The 14,896-nt window shown below is 41.9% G+C and overlaps 1 protein-coding gene and 1 non-coding gene across 2 annotated transcripts in view; one reads left to right on the top strand and one right to left on the bottom strand.

Annotated features, from left to right (window-relative positions):
* RSBN1L (round spermatid basic protein 1 like) overlaps positions 1-14,896 on the top strand; it is a 67,909-nt gene that overhangs the window by 13,498 nt on the left and 39,515 nt on the right. The window lies entirely within an intron of this gene.
* On the bottom strand, positions 11,331-11,437 carry LOC129401328 (U6 spliceosomal RNA). The gene has a single exon (XR_008628259.1). It is a non-coding gene; the product is annotated as a U6 spliceosomal RNA (small nuclear RNA).

Here is a 14,896-nt window from a genome sequence, read left to right as displayed (position 1 = left end):
GTGACTTTTAAAGTTGCTTTGATGTGATGCTGCTTAACTTGATCTTTTGTTTCTTGTAAACTTAAAATTAGATAAAATAGCTTGATTAAATTCAAATTAGCTTTATTTTGCCACACCCTCTGTGCCAGGGATTGAATCTGGAGGTTCCATTATACAAAGCATGTGCCTTAGCTCTTGAGTCAGCTCCCCAGCCCTTAGATTGAATAGTTTTGGTAATGGAAATGCTGTGTATTTTCTTCATAAATATTATATAATAAGAGGTAATTTTCTGATGTACTGTGTGGAACAATATTCTGTTTTTTTTGTTTTGTTTTTTTGTTTGTTTGTTTTTTGCTTTTTGGGTCACACCTGGCAATGCACAGGGGTTACTCATGGCTCTGCACTCAGGAATTACTCCTGGTGGTGCTCAGGGGACCATATGGGATTCTGGGAATCGAACCCGGGTTGACCGCGTGCAAGGCAAACGCCCTACCCGCTGTGCTACTGCTCCAGCCCCGTGGAACAATATTCTTGAAAGCACATTTGTTCATCTGGTAATTATTTTGTTTGTTTTGGGGCCACAACCAGCAATGTTCAAGGCTTACTCTTGGCTCTGTGCTCATGTCAGTACTCATGGGACCATATGGCGATTCAATCTGGGCCAAGTGCATTCAAGGCAAGTGCCTTACCTGCTGTAGTATTGCTCCAGCCCTCAGCTGGTGAAATTGATAACTTTTATACCTTTTTTTTTTCCGCTTTTTGGGTCACACCTGGCGGTGCACAGGGGTCACTCCTGGCTCATGCACTTAGGAATTACTCCTGGCGGTGCTCGGGGGACCATATGGGATGCTGGGATTTGAACCCAGATCAGCTGCATGCAAGGCAAACACCCTAACCGTTGTGCTATTGCTCTAGCCCTGATAACTTTTATATCTTAAAGGAATAATTGTTTGCCGTTACTGACCTTTCTTCATTGAGCGTATAAAAAACAGAATTAGTAAATTCTGTTCTGTGAGTTCGCTGCTGGTGGTGTTGAGGACTTTGACGTTCCTGGGATTGAACCTGGGCCTCACCTGTGCAGAGCACTCGACCCATTGACTCCTCTGGTTCTCAGCCATCACTCTTGGCAGTGCTTGGGGAATCATCTGGGGTGCCAGGAATCAAACCTTGGTCATGTGCATGCAAGGCAAACACCTGCCTGCTGTACTATTTCCTTGATACCTCATTTTGAATTGTACCTTGTGTTGTGTTACAGTTGGTCAGTTAAGTGACATAGACTTTGAACTAAAAGGGAGACTTAGGTAAATGGAGATAATAAAAAATAGAGTTTTTGAGCTTAGGGGAAGCTGGTGTTAGGGAGATTGTAGAGAGAGGAGTGTGCATGGTAATGTTCAGTGATCTGGCACTAGAACCATTTTTAGCTGGGACTGGTGAATTGTAGAGTTGGGAAATAAATTGGCATAGTACTACCAAGCAAACACTACTACCTTTTGTTTGCCTGGGGATAAGAAGTGCAATTTCATTCAAAGGGCAATAGGAAGGCAGGTTTTTTCTTTAGCTAGAGTAATAATGAATTCAAAGTAGTGTTGTTGTTGTTTTTTTTTAATTGAATCACTGTGAGATAGACCATTATAAAGCTTTTCATGACCGGGTTTCAGTCATACAATGTTTTAACACCCATCCATCTACTTCCCACACCAATGTCTCCTGTTTCCCTCCCACCATCCCCCGAACCCCACTCTACCCCCTTGGCAGCCTGCTTCTGTGGCAGACACTTCCTCCCTCCCCCTCACTCTCTCTCTCCCCATCTTCTCTTTTCTTTCCCCTCTCTCCTCTCTTTCTCCACCCTTCCCCACTCCTCCTTTTATGCATTATAGTTTGCAATACAGGTACTAGAGATCATTGTGTATGTTCAGGAGTTCAGTATTTTTATTAGGAATGTAGAGCTGGAGTAGCTTTTTTCTTTTTTTTCTTTTTTCTTTTTTTTTTTTGCTTTTTTTGGTCACACCTGGCAATGCACAGGGACCACTCCTGGCTCTGCACTCAGGAATTACCCCTGGCGGTGCTCAGGGGACCATATGGGATGCTGGGAATCGAACCCGGGTTGGCCGAGTGCAAGGCAAACACCCTACCCACTGTGCTATCTCTCCAGCCCCTGGACTAGCTTTTTTAACTGGGTGGTAGTTTCGGGGTGTGGATGTGACTGCTCGGGCTTCCAAAAGTATAGGGAGGTGGAAGGAGGTAGTGACTCCTAGAGAAGTCTGGAGATTTCAGTCACAAAACCTGCATACCTAAATTTCCAGCAGATTAATATCTCAGTGAGGTCTGTCTGGAGACTGGTGGAGTCTGGCTGGAAGCAAGGTACTGATTTTGGATTGTGGGAGCGAGCAGCTGCTGGGTGTAGCCCCCCAAAACAAAGCAGAAGAAATATAAGAGATTTTATTATTATTCTGTTGTTGTTGTTGTAGTTTTGGCTTTTTGGGTCACACACGATGTTGCTCGGGGGTTTCTCCTGACTGCACTCAGAAATTACTACTGGCGGTGGTCAAGGGATCATATGGGATGCCAGGAATAGAACCCAGGTCGGCCTACTAGGCAAACACCCTACCTGCTGTACTACTGCTCCAACCCCAGTAAGGAGATTTTGAAGACAGGGTTCAGCCCGAGGGTAGGAGGTGCAAGGACCACTATCTAAGATGCTTGAGCTGGCTGTGTTGGTCTGACAGTTCTGTGCTGGGGTGGGGTGGGGTGGGGTGGGGGTGGTCATTAGGGCCATATCATGGTGTTGCTGGGTTGAGGAACGGGCATTAAGTGCCAAGGATGCTCCACCACTCAGATCTCAGTCCCAGTGTCTTCTATCATTGTAATAGTAAAATTCTGGGATTTTAGTGATAACTGATTGTTTTTCATTTGTTTTGTTTTGATTTGGGGGCTATACCTACCTGTGCTGAGGACTTATTTCTGACTATGTTCTGGTCACCCCTAGCAGTTCTCATGGAATCATATGCAGTGCTGGGTCTCTGACTGGGACCAATCACATGCATGACAAGTAAGTGCCTTAACTCCTATGCTGCTAAATCGGTGTCAATCAGTTTACCAGTTGAGGTTGCCCTCCAGGGTATTATCTCGCTGACCCAGAGTCATGTCATTGGTCCTCTTGGACATAGAAAGGAAAAGATCCTGAGAGGAAAATTATGATTTGGTATCATGAATTTATCAAATATATTGCTTCTTGACCTCTGATTGAAAACAAATATAGTGTGAATGTCAAATAGATAGTATTTATAGGTAATTTATAGGTTTCAAAAGAAGAAAATAAGCATATGATTTAAAAATTGTGGCTATGTCTGCAGAATTGGTTTTATAAGATAGATATGAGTCTAGATTCAGGCTAATCCCTTAAACTTGTTCTCTTACAGATTCAAATTTCACTAATTTTGAGTGATAAGAAAGTGGGTAAGGTTTAAAATATTCTTTCTACAGAAGATTTGTTCTGTAATGTTCGTGTGCTTGAGGATGTTTGTGTGGAGATTACCCTTTCAATAAAAGTCATCTTAAAGGGGACAGGGAGTGTTTCAAAGACCTTGAGTGCATGCTCTGCATTTGGGATCCCTGAGTTTGTTCTGGGCACTGCCTAATACAGCCCCACACACAAAAAAGATGTCTCCTCTATTGGCACCAGCAGTGGCAGTAGTGGTTACTTTTTATGGTGCAAGAACAAATAATTTCAGATCAGTTGTTACATAATCAACTGTGCATGTCCTTTAAAGTGTTCTGCCTCTACTTTCTCCCACCCCTCCATTGCCTTGAAGGGGCTCAGACCCATCAGACCACATCTCCTGCCTAGTCCCTGAAAAATCCAAGAGATGTGGGCTCTTAACCTCTACTCTGATTGTAAGAATGGAACAACCTAATTTCTCTCCCTCCCTCCTAGACTTTTCTCCCTCCCCTTCCTCATCCTTCCTTCCTTTAGTTCCTGTCTCCGTTATTTCTCTTTTGCTTCAGTCCTTTTTCCTTTATTTCCCACTCTCGCCCTTCCTCCCTGCTTTTCTCTCCTCTGTATACTGGAATTCTGGTCACCCCTGGTGGTGGTATGGGGTGCCCTATAGGTGGGCTGTGTCCCATGGTCTCCAGGGCCACACTCAACAGTGCCTGGGGACTGCACCCAGGATGCTTGGCAGACCAAATAGAGTTAGGGATAAAAATCTTAACCAGTGGTGTTGGGGATAAAAAGTAAACACTGTGCTCTCTCTGGTCCCTCAATGTATTCTTATGGTGATAGCTAGAGATCAAACTGCTTATGTGAATATCTAATTTTTCTGTTAATGAAATAGCATTCAGTTTCCTTAATATGCACTCCAAAGCACTATAATTGTTCATGTCTTTTTGTTTCGTTTTGGGGCTACACATGGAGATGCTCAGGGGTTACACCTGGCTCTCCACACCAGGAATTACTCTCAGGGGGTGCTCAGGGGACCATATAGGATGCTGGGAATTGAACCCAGGTTGGCACCATGCAAGGCAAACACCCTTTGTACTGTACTATGTCTGGCCCCTGCATTGCTACGTCTGTAACTTCTCCATAGTACTGCCTGCTGCATGGAATTTTTTCCACTCCCTGTCCTATATTCTCTCCACATTTTTCTATACTTGGTAAATGACTATTCATCTTTAAGTAGTAGCTTTAAAAGGAGGCATTTGCTACCTATGGAGCTAGGTTAGGGCTTCTTGCTAGACATCTTTCAGATCATTTTGCACATCTTATTTACCATTTTAATGACTTGTTTGTCTTCATTGACCCAACTCTGAAATCTGGGACACTGCTATTCTTTTTAGATTATCCCCTTTCCTCTCAGCACTCAGTATCTGTTTGGGAAATAATTGAGTTACAGTATATTTCAGTCCTTTTTTCCTATGCAGAAGAGATGCCATTATCATTGAGGAATATTTTGGCAGCTGTTTTAAAGTGAGAACAGCAGAAAAATGTGGACCAGCATCTCACAGACAATGGGCAAATTGTCATGAATACAAGAGGCTGGCATTAATGCATGAGAACTGCAAAGGAGATGAATTATGGGAATAGTAGTTGTTTTACTGGCCTTAAGTTGTCAGAATATTCTGTGTACTCTGGTTTATGAAGCTTATCATTTAATATTGTGCAAACAGAATATTAGTCAGAATTTTACAGTGCCTGTAATGGGATTATAAATGGAAATCTTTGTTCAGTTTGGAGTTTGTATTGACAAAATTTGGTAGAGCTCAAATTAATTTTATTCCTGGAGTTTTATTTTTGTTTTGTGCTACACTTGTGCTAATCTGAGTCTCCCACATCCATAGCATTTACTCAGGTCTATTGCGCCATCTGATAGACTTTGTATAGCTTTTCATTTTTAAGTAGAATATGTAGTATGTTAGGACTAAAACGATAGCACAGCAGCAGGGCGTTTACCTTACACGCAGCTGACCTGGGTTCGATTCCTTCGCCCCTCTCGGAGAGTCCAGCAAGCTACTGAGAGTATCCCGCCCTCAGAGCAGATCCTGACAAGCTACCTGTGGCATATTCAATATGCCAAAAACAGTAACAACAAGTCTCAAAATGGAGACGTTACTGCTGCCCACTCGAGCAAATTGATGAGCAACAGGATGACAGTGATACAGTGATATAATATGTTGTCAGACTTTAAGTCTAAAAGTGGACAATATCCTTGAATAGATATATGCCAAAGTAAGACATACAACCAACCAGTGGATATAACCATAATTGTTCCACTTTCATCTCATTAGTTTTCAAATTAATAGCACAAAATATAATTTTATGTGCATACATGCAGGGGTATAAATATGCACACACTTACACTAGATTTACAATTTTTAAAACCTTGAACATACTTTATAATTAATTTTTTTCTTTTATAAGATTTTATTGATTTTCTGGAGAATTAGTACACAGACATTTCAATTTCTACAGAATCATTTTTTGTGGGGGTGGGTGGGGGCGGCACACAACCTGGATGCTTAGGGGTTACTCCTGTCTCTGGCTTGGGAGACCAAATAAAAATGCATCCTGGTCCGGCCGCCTTCAAGCAAGCACCCTGCCTGCTGTACTCTCTCTCCCTTTGGCCCTCCCACTGAGACAATCCTTGTAGTCTTTTTTTATTTTAAGATATTTGCATAGGATTTATTAGTATTTAATGTATGGTATGAGTCGTGTCTTGGTATTTTATTTTATTTGGGGGAGTTATATTTTAGAGATTATTATTGATATGAAACAAGGCCTTCCCCCCTACATAATAGTTTGCTATATAATTTCATAACATTGAATGATACATCGTTCATTATGAGTAACAGATTAATCTCAATAAAAGACTTTGTAATATTTAGGAAGTGGTTTATGATACTTCCAGCATTGTATTGGTTTTGGGGGGAGTAATATTGGTGGAATGTGTGCTAGGTCCCACCCAGTGGTGCTCAGAGCTACTCCTAGCTCCATCCTCAGGGGTTTCTACCAGCCGTCTTTAGGGAATCATGCTGCTGGGAATCTTGCCAGGTGGACTTCTTGCATGTATCTTTTTAACCCCTGTGTTTATTTGTACTCTGGCCCTGTGTTGGTCTTGGAAACCTTGGATCTTTTTCAGCAGAGTATAACTATTCAACTTGACATTTTTAGTACTTAGATGTTCTGGTAGGTAGCACTGTAGCACTGTCATCCCGTTATTCATCGATTGGGAGCGGACACCAGTAATGTCTCCATTGTGAGATTTGTTACTGTTTTTGGCATATCGAATACGCCACAGGGAGCTTGCCAGGCTCTGCTGTGTGGGCGGGATACTCTCAGTAACATGCCCAGTAGCATGCTGGGCTCTCTGAGAGGGACGGAGAAATCAAACCCAGGTTGGCCGCATGCAAAGCAAAGGCCCTACCTAATGTGCTATCACTCCAGTCCTGGTAGGTATTGGTCAGTTTTAGTCAGAGCTGGAATTTAACTTAAATATGTCTATCAACAAAGTCTGAACTGTTTCTACTGTATTACATATTTACGTCTTCTTAATCCTAGCTATCTTAAACTTTCTTATTTCAATATCCTTTTTTGTTTTTTGTTTTTGTTTTTTTTTTTTTTGGTTGTGAACATGATATCCAAAGCAATCTGCCTATTCCTGAATAGTAAGAGATTATTGTACACAATTTGAACTTCCTCATAATTTCTTCAGACCGAAACATTTTTGTGCAAAACATGGGATATTGTTTCTGTATGAGTCACTGAACTAATTTTTCCCCTCTATTAAAAGAAATGTAGATTCACAGAACATTAGACATGAAAGGCCCTTTAGAGATCAGTTAGTATAAACCTTTGATTTGATAAGTAGCTGGAGGTTAAGTGTAAGTCATAGAAGTAGAAGCTTCTTAACTCTCCCTTAGTTCATCAGTAATTCAACCCCCTAAATCCTGGTGTTTAGTTGACTGGATCTGTACATATTTTTTCAAATCCTAGGGTTCTTAAGTGTTAATTTGTACAATCATGTCCAGTCACCCTTTCAGTGGTTTCAGTCCATATGGATGGACAAATAGCTTCAGAGGAGGAGGAAGTACCATTTGCCTTATTGGCTTGTCAATTCTTAACCATTAGTCAGTAGGGAAGGCAAAAGTTTTCTTCTTTCCAGGTTCTGGTGCCCATTTCTAATTATTCATTCCCTTGTATGTAACTATTTCCTGGGCAAGATGTGATGCAGAAGAGTTAGAAGTAGTTCTTAAATGTTCAGGTTTTAAGTAGGGACCTACCTCTAATTAGTTAAATACCATAAACCATTTATAGTTCAAGTGATTCTCATATTTATAGGTTTTCTGCTGTAAACCCTGGCATAAGCCCTTTTTAACTATAAACTAGGGGCACCTGTTAAGAGTTGAGTCACATATTCAGTTTCTGTGCCTGGGAAAATAAATGCTTTGGGTTCATGCATTTTCCTATGTGAAGTGAGAGTAGGTAAGATCTCAGTTTTCTGTGAAAAAACGAGGTCTGGAAACCTTTCTGGCACTGCTTCATCATTCAATACCATCTTAACTATTTTTCTCTTGTCATACCTGCACTATATCCTGTTTATTTCTACAGCCTTATAAAAGCATTTGAGTGTAGATCAGTTATTTCTCTTAATTTGTTCTCCACTCATTTTTCTTATGTAAATTTAGCGTTTATTTCTTGCTAAGGCAGGGCAGTGTTCTCAAAATGAGTGATACCGTTCCACACCAGAATGACCCAGGGAGCTTTGGTGTGGGAGGGTCTCTGTCTCTGTCTCTGTCTCTGTCTCTGTCTCTGTCTCTGTCTCTCTCTCTCTCTCTCTCTCTCTCTCTCTTGCTCTCTGTCGCTCTCTCTCCCTCCCTCTCTCCCACCCTTCCACCCTCCTCCTGACATGGGGTAGGGGGTGGCTGGGTGCTTTCTGATCATAATTTTGTTTCTGAAGAGGGCAGTAGTCTGGGAACATCTGGACTAGGGGGTGCAGAGCACTGTTCAATGTGTGGAATGAGGATAGTTGCTTATATTTATTATTACCGCTAGAAAAATGAAATTTAATTGAGGAGAGTTGTGTTGTAAGAGACAGTTTCTTTTCTTTCTTTTTTAAATTTGTTGACTGTTGACTTTTAGATTATCGCCATAAATGAGTTGGGGTGGCATGAGAAGACTGGGGGCAGATTGGTAAAAACAAATAGGAGGTGGGAGCACAGGAAGGAAACGGGGTCGGAAGGGAATAATGAAAAATGTTGCAACTGGGGCTACAGTGATAGCACAGCAGATAGAGCATTTGCCTTGCCCGCGGCTGACTCAGGTTCGATTCCCAGAATCCCATATGGTCCCCAGGGGTAATTCCTGAGTGCAGAGCCAGGAGTAACCCCTGTGCATCGCCGGGTGTGACCCAAAAAGCAAAATAAAAGAAAAAAGAAAAATGCTGCAACTCTTTAGATGTTTGTCTCTAGTACTTGTTTCTGTTTTTTCTAATTCTTCTCCTGTGCCCACTCATAATTTTAGTCATATTTAGTGCAAGTTATGCTCAAAACACTTGTAAATTCCATAGAAGATAACAAAGGTGCATTGGGAAAGGGTAACTGTAAAAAAGTTTATAATCCAGTAGGATACCTAGAGAAATTACACAAAGAATTAAAATTCAGATCATATTAGATGAGGCAATTATTTTTATTTTGAATTTTTAAAAATTTTCCCCTTTTTTATTGACCCACTGTGAGGTACAGTAACAGAGCGTTCGTGTTTGAGCTTTTATCATACAATCATCAAACACCCATCTCTTCACTAGTGCACGTTTTCCACCACCACCTAAGTTCCCAGTATGTGCCCCTCCTCACCCCCCATTCCACACCTACCCCTGCCTGTGTGGCAGACAATTTGCACAATACTCTCTTTCTCTACTTTGGTTATCTTCGATATTTCCACTCATATCTGCCGAAAATGCAGTGCTAGACAATGTGTTTTGTATTGCTTGTTGTGGATACAAGGATACAATATGATGTCTTGCAGCCGCTCAGAGTGGCCGCACACTCTAGGAATTCTGAAATTTTAGTAATTAGGGTCTGGAGAGATGCTGAAGCAAATTGCTCTGTCAGAGATTCGTTTGTGTATCTCTGGATCATGGCCGTGTGGAAGCTTAAGTAGACGGTGACTGTATGTGGGTGTCATCTAGAGTCCCATCAGGGCTGGGGGAGAAGGAGAAGGATGGACTCCTCTCATGAGGCCTGGTGTTTCACCACCACCACCTGTACCTGGAGCTTTTCTCTGAGTTCTAGAAGATGGCGGCTGCTGGGATTCCTAGAGGGCAGGTGGAGGGACGGCAGGCAATTATTTTTAATTGTAGGAATCAGAAGTATTTGATGAAAGATGAATTTCAGCTATATCATGCAGAATGTGCAGGATATTGGTAGGTGACTTCACATGGGTTGAGGCTTACTAGCTAAGTGTTATGTGTAAAAATATTGGAGTAAGATACTTCAATAATATTGAATCACTTGAGTCCTGTATACATGTTAAGTTGTAGAAGGGATGGTTAAAAATTAGTTTGAATTGAAAAAATTACTGGTCTACTGTGGGAATCTTTTTCTCAAGTAAGGTTTTGTTTGTTTAAAATGGAAGAGAGTGGCATGGTAAACTGCTTGTGAATTGGTGGAGAGAAATGACAGACATGGTGACTGGGGAGGGAAAAGAAGAGAGATGTATGTACTTCATTGGAAAAATGAACTGGACTGAATGAAACATGCTATTTAATGTTAGGAGAAAACTGCAGAAACAAGTATTATAATGGTTTGTTGAAAATTTTTTAAAAAATGGCATCTTGGAGGATGTTAAATTACTAAGGTCATTGGAAATTAGAAGGAGAATTTAAACTTTATATAAAAGAGATGTTAAATTTGATGTTAAAATTGATGGTGGAGGTATGGAGCTGGCAGAGAGGTTGGGTTTGGAAATCAGTTTGGAAATTCATCTGCACTGTAGCACTGTCGTCCCGTTGTTCATCGCACCAGTAACGTCTCCATTGTGAGACTTGTTACTGTTTTTGGCATATTAAATACACCACAGGGAGCTTGCTGGGCTCTCCAAGAGGGACTGAGGAATTGAACCTAGGTCGGCCGCGTGCAAGGCAAACACCCTACCTGCTGTGGAAATTCATCTTAAGGAGTTAAATTCAGAGGCTGGAGTGATAGTACATGCAAGTGGGTAGCACATTTGCCTTGCATGTGGCCAGCCTGGTTCAATCTCTTGCATTTGGCCTCCCAGTACCGCCAGGAGTAATTTCTTAGTGCAAAGCCAAGGGTAACACTTGAACATCACTAGGTCTGACCCTAAAAAGGTGATTTTGGGGGACCATGTGGGTTGCCGGGAATTGAACCCAGCTCAGCTGCATGCAAGGCAAACACCCTAACAATAGTACTATTACTCTGGTCCTACAGTGCATTTTTAGAGGCATAGAGAGAAGAGGAGACAATTTATGACACATTTTAGGTCAAACATAACATTTTAGGATAATAGAGGAGTACTGAGGTTAGTATAATGCAGTTTGAAAACTCAGGGTGAAGTTATTTTTAATTATATATATATATGTATTTTAACTTTTAATTGAATCACTGAGATACACCCTTAGAAAGCTGTTAATGATTGGATTTCAGTCATATAGTATTCCAACACCCATCCCTCCACCAGTGTACATTTCCCAACACCAGTGTTCCCAGTCCCCAGATTCTTTCCCATCACCCCCCACCCCCCCACCCCCTGCCTGCCTCTATGGCAGATGCTTTTCTTCTCTCTCAACCCCTCTCCCCTGCCCCTTTGGGCATTGTGGTTTGCAGTATTGATACTGAAAAATAGGGAACACTTCATGAATTTCCGTGTCATCCTTGCACAGGGGCCTTGCTAATGTTTTCTGTATTGTTCCAGTTTTAGTGTATGTGCTACTGAAGCAAGCACTAGGGTGAAGTTTTAAGGGAGAGTCCAGTAATGTTTGTTGCAATAAGGACCAGGCTGAGCAGGCTCTGGCTTTAATAGTCTGATTAAGCCTGATTAATAGTGTGATAAGTCTCTTCATTTACTGGCTATGCAATCTGAATATGCATTCCTTTTACAGAATCCTTGATTGATTTTTTTTTTTTTTTTTTTTGCTTTTTGGGTCACACCTGGCGATACACAGGGATTACTCCTGGCTCTGCACTCAGGAATCACTCTGGCAGTGCTCAGGGGACCATATGGGATGCTGGGAACCGAACCCGGGTCAGCCGCATGCAAGGCAAATGCCCTACCCGCTGTGCTATTGCTCCAGCCCTTGATTGATTTTTTTAAATTTACATTTTAGTCTTTTCACTTACTGCTCTGTCTTTTCTTTTTTCTGTCTTCCTACTTATTTTCAGATCTAATTTCAGCCATACTTCCTCCTGACTGGGGGAGAATTATGCGGGAGATTAGTGTTGCTCAGATCAGTTTATTTCATGGACTGCAGTAATATAGTTGAAATTTTGACACATAGCCAAACAAAGCAGGAATATTGTGGTAGCATGAAATCCATTTGAGGTTATGCTAAAAGAATGTAATTTAATCCTAAACTTTGGCATAAAATTCTACCACTTTTTCCTAAGAACCTCCAGTGAAGGTGTATATGTTTTTTTAACATTAGAGTACCATGATTTACAAAGTTATTCATATTTGGGTTTTAGACATACTATGTTCCAGCACCAATCCCAGCTCCTGTGTCTTGTTTTTCCACCGGGGTTCCTAGGTCCCCACTGCCCCGTACCTGTATTCCTCCCTCTAATCCGCTCTTGCACTTCTATCCCCAGCCTGCCACCTTGACAGTCATAGTCTTAATTTTGGTTGTTGAAGTTTTGTTGTTGGATCTCTTGTTTTCAGTGTTGTTGGCTCTGTGGTTTGGGTATATAGCCATACCACTCCATTTACACCGCCCGTACACTCAGACCCCCCCCTTGGTCCCTGTTCCCCATTATTTTTTTGTTTTTCCACATGCAGCCATGGTCAGGTGTTATTCCTGGCTCTGCCCTCAGGAATCACTCCTGGCAGTGTTCAGAGGACCACGTGGGATCCAGAGATCAAACTTGGGTTGGCCAGACAAGCACCCTGCTCACTATGTAGCTCTGGCTCATAGATTTCTTTAGTCTTTTACTGAATGTCCTTTGGGTGTTCGGAGATCTTATTCAGGTTTCATCGCATGTTAGTCATTTATTTTAACTTTTCTTGGTTTTGATTATTTTGACAATGTTAAATTATAAATTGAAGGGGATATTAATCTGGTAGTTTGTATATTGTCCCTCAGTTGAACTTGTGATTAGATTGATGTTATGCATTTTGGGGAGAAAGAAAACTTGTAACATTTAAAGATGGAAGTGAAGGAAGGATTCCTAATGAAACATGGCTTTGGGGCTAGAGATGTAGTATAGATTGTAGGGCACTTCTTTACAAGCAGTTGACCCAGATTTGATTCCTGATACCACGTATGATTCCCTGAGCACTATCAGGTATAATATCTGAGTACCAAAACAGGACCAAGTCCTGAGGACCACCGAGTGTGACTCCAAAACAACAACAAAAATGTGTGTGTGGTGGCGGGGCGGGGGGGGGGGGGAGAGGGCTTAAGCTACCCATCTCGGATTTGATGTGCTAAAAACAGTAACAAGTCTTATAATGGGGACGTTACTGGTGCCCACTCGAGCAAATTGATGAACAACGGGATGACAGTGACAGTGACCCTCAACAATAACTTTTAGTTCTCACATGCTTTTGATTCCTAATTTCTTCCCTCTCTTTCTTCCCTCTCCCTTCTTTGTTGCTGTGATGACCTGGGGTTGCATGCCTCCCCATCTGCAGTGCTCACTGAGGGTCACATATCTGATGGTGATGCTTGTATTCTTATTCACAGCACACAGGTTATGGTTGCTGTGCTTGCTGGGGGGGCGCGTGGTGGTAGGAAGGAAGTATCACTCATTGCTCCTCAGAGGTCACTTCCTCGACATGGTGCTTGTACTTTGTTTTAGATGCAGAGCTCAGGGAATAGGGTGGAAGGGTCATCAGACCTCTCTGTTTATGGTGCTCATGTACACCTGACTGTTGTGGCTGGAAATCAGAGTGGCTCCAGAGATTGCAGAGAGCAGTTGCTAACACAGACCCAAATCTGACAGCATCTCCCTTAGTGCATATGGGACATTTAAACGTATGCTTGCAAAGCAGACATTCTAAGCCACTGAGGTGGGCCCTCTATTTTCTCATTTAAAATTTTAAGGGTGTGTGTGCTTGTGTGTATGTGTTTGGAGGTGGGGGGTGTTTGGGGCCACGCCTGGGGATGCTCAAGGGTTACTCCTGCCTCTACTCTCAGAAATTATTCCTGGTGGTGCTCTGGGAACCATATGGGATGTTGGGGACTGAACCCAGGTCCAACACATGCAAAGGAAATGCCCTACCCACTGTACTAAAAGGTTTTGGTACTGGATTTCTCTTTCTCTCTGCTCCCCTCCTCTTTCCCTCTCTTCCCTCCCCACCCCCATACTTCTTGAGATCCAGCATATTTTCTGCTACTTATCGTTGTCTCTTTTTATCTACTTTTTAGGATATTATTATTTTTTTATTAATGAAGTTTTGCAGTCATTGTGTTTTATTTTTTGAGAGGGGGATGTTTGCCTAGCGGTGCTGGGGGTACCATGTTGTATTGGAGTTCCAACCCTGTGTTCCTGTGTGTATTCCAGTCTCAGACTCTGTTGTAGCTTTATAGTTTTTCACTATTAGGACACTTCGGTATTTTTTTTTAACTTTTTATTAAATCACCATGTGGAAAGTTACAAAGTTCTCAGGTTTATGTCTCAGTTATACAGTATTCAAACACCCATCCCTTCACCAGTGCCCATATTCCACCACCAAAAACCCCAGTATACCCCCCGCCCCCACCCCACACCCCCTACTGTATAACTAATGAATTTCACTTCATTTTCTCTTTACCTTGATTATATTCCCTATTTCAACACAAAACTCACTATTGTTGTTGGAGTTTCCACCCAAGAAAGATAGCCCTACTACCAAGGAAGCATTTGATAATTAGTTTTCCATTGCTGGGAATGAAGAGATATGTAGCCCCACTGCTCCAAGTACATAACTCTTTTTTTTTCCTTTTTCCTTTTCCTTTTTCTTTTTCCCCTCATCCCCCTTCCCGCGCCTCATAGTATGGTGTACGCCACGTTTCTCCCTGAAAATGGGAAACAACCTGGAAAGAGGGATATTTCCTCTTCTCGGCTGGTGTGGAACTTTTGCTTAGTTCACAGTCCACAGAGGTGGCTGTTACATTAATAACCTTCAATATTTCAACAAAAACTTACTGTTATTATTTGGGGTTTCCCCCCCAAGTCAGACCTGTTCAAAAGGAACCGTTTCACA

This window comes from Sorex araneus, chromosome 1, assembly GCF_027595985.1.
Source record: "Sorex araneus isolate mSorAra2 chromosome 1, mSorAra2.pri, whole genome shotgun sequence".
In the NCBI taxonomy this organism is placed as follows: Eukaryota; Metazoa; Chordata; class Mammalia; order Eulipotyphla; family Soricidae; genus Sorex; species Sorex araneus.
This window is presented reverse-complemented; position numbering and strand designations above follow the sequence as displayed.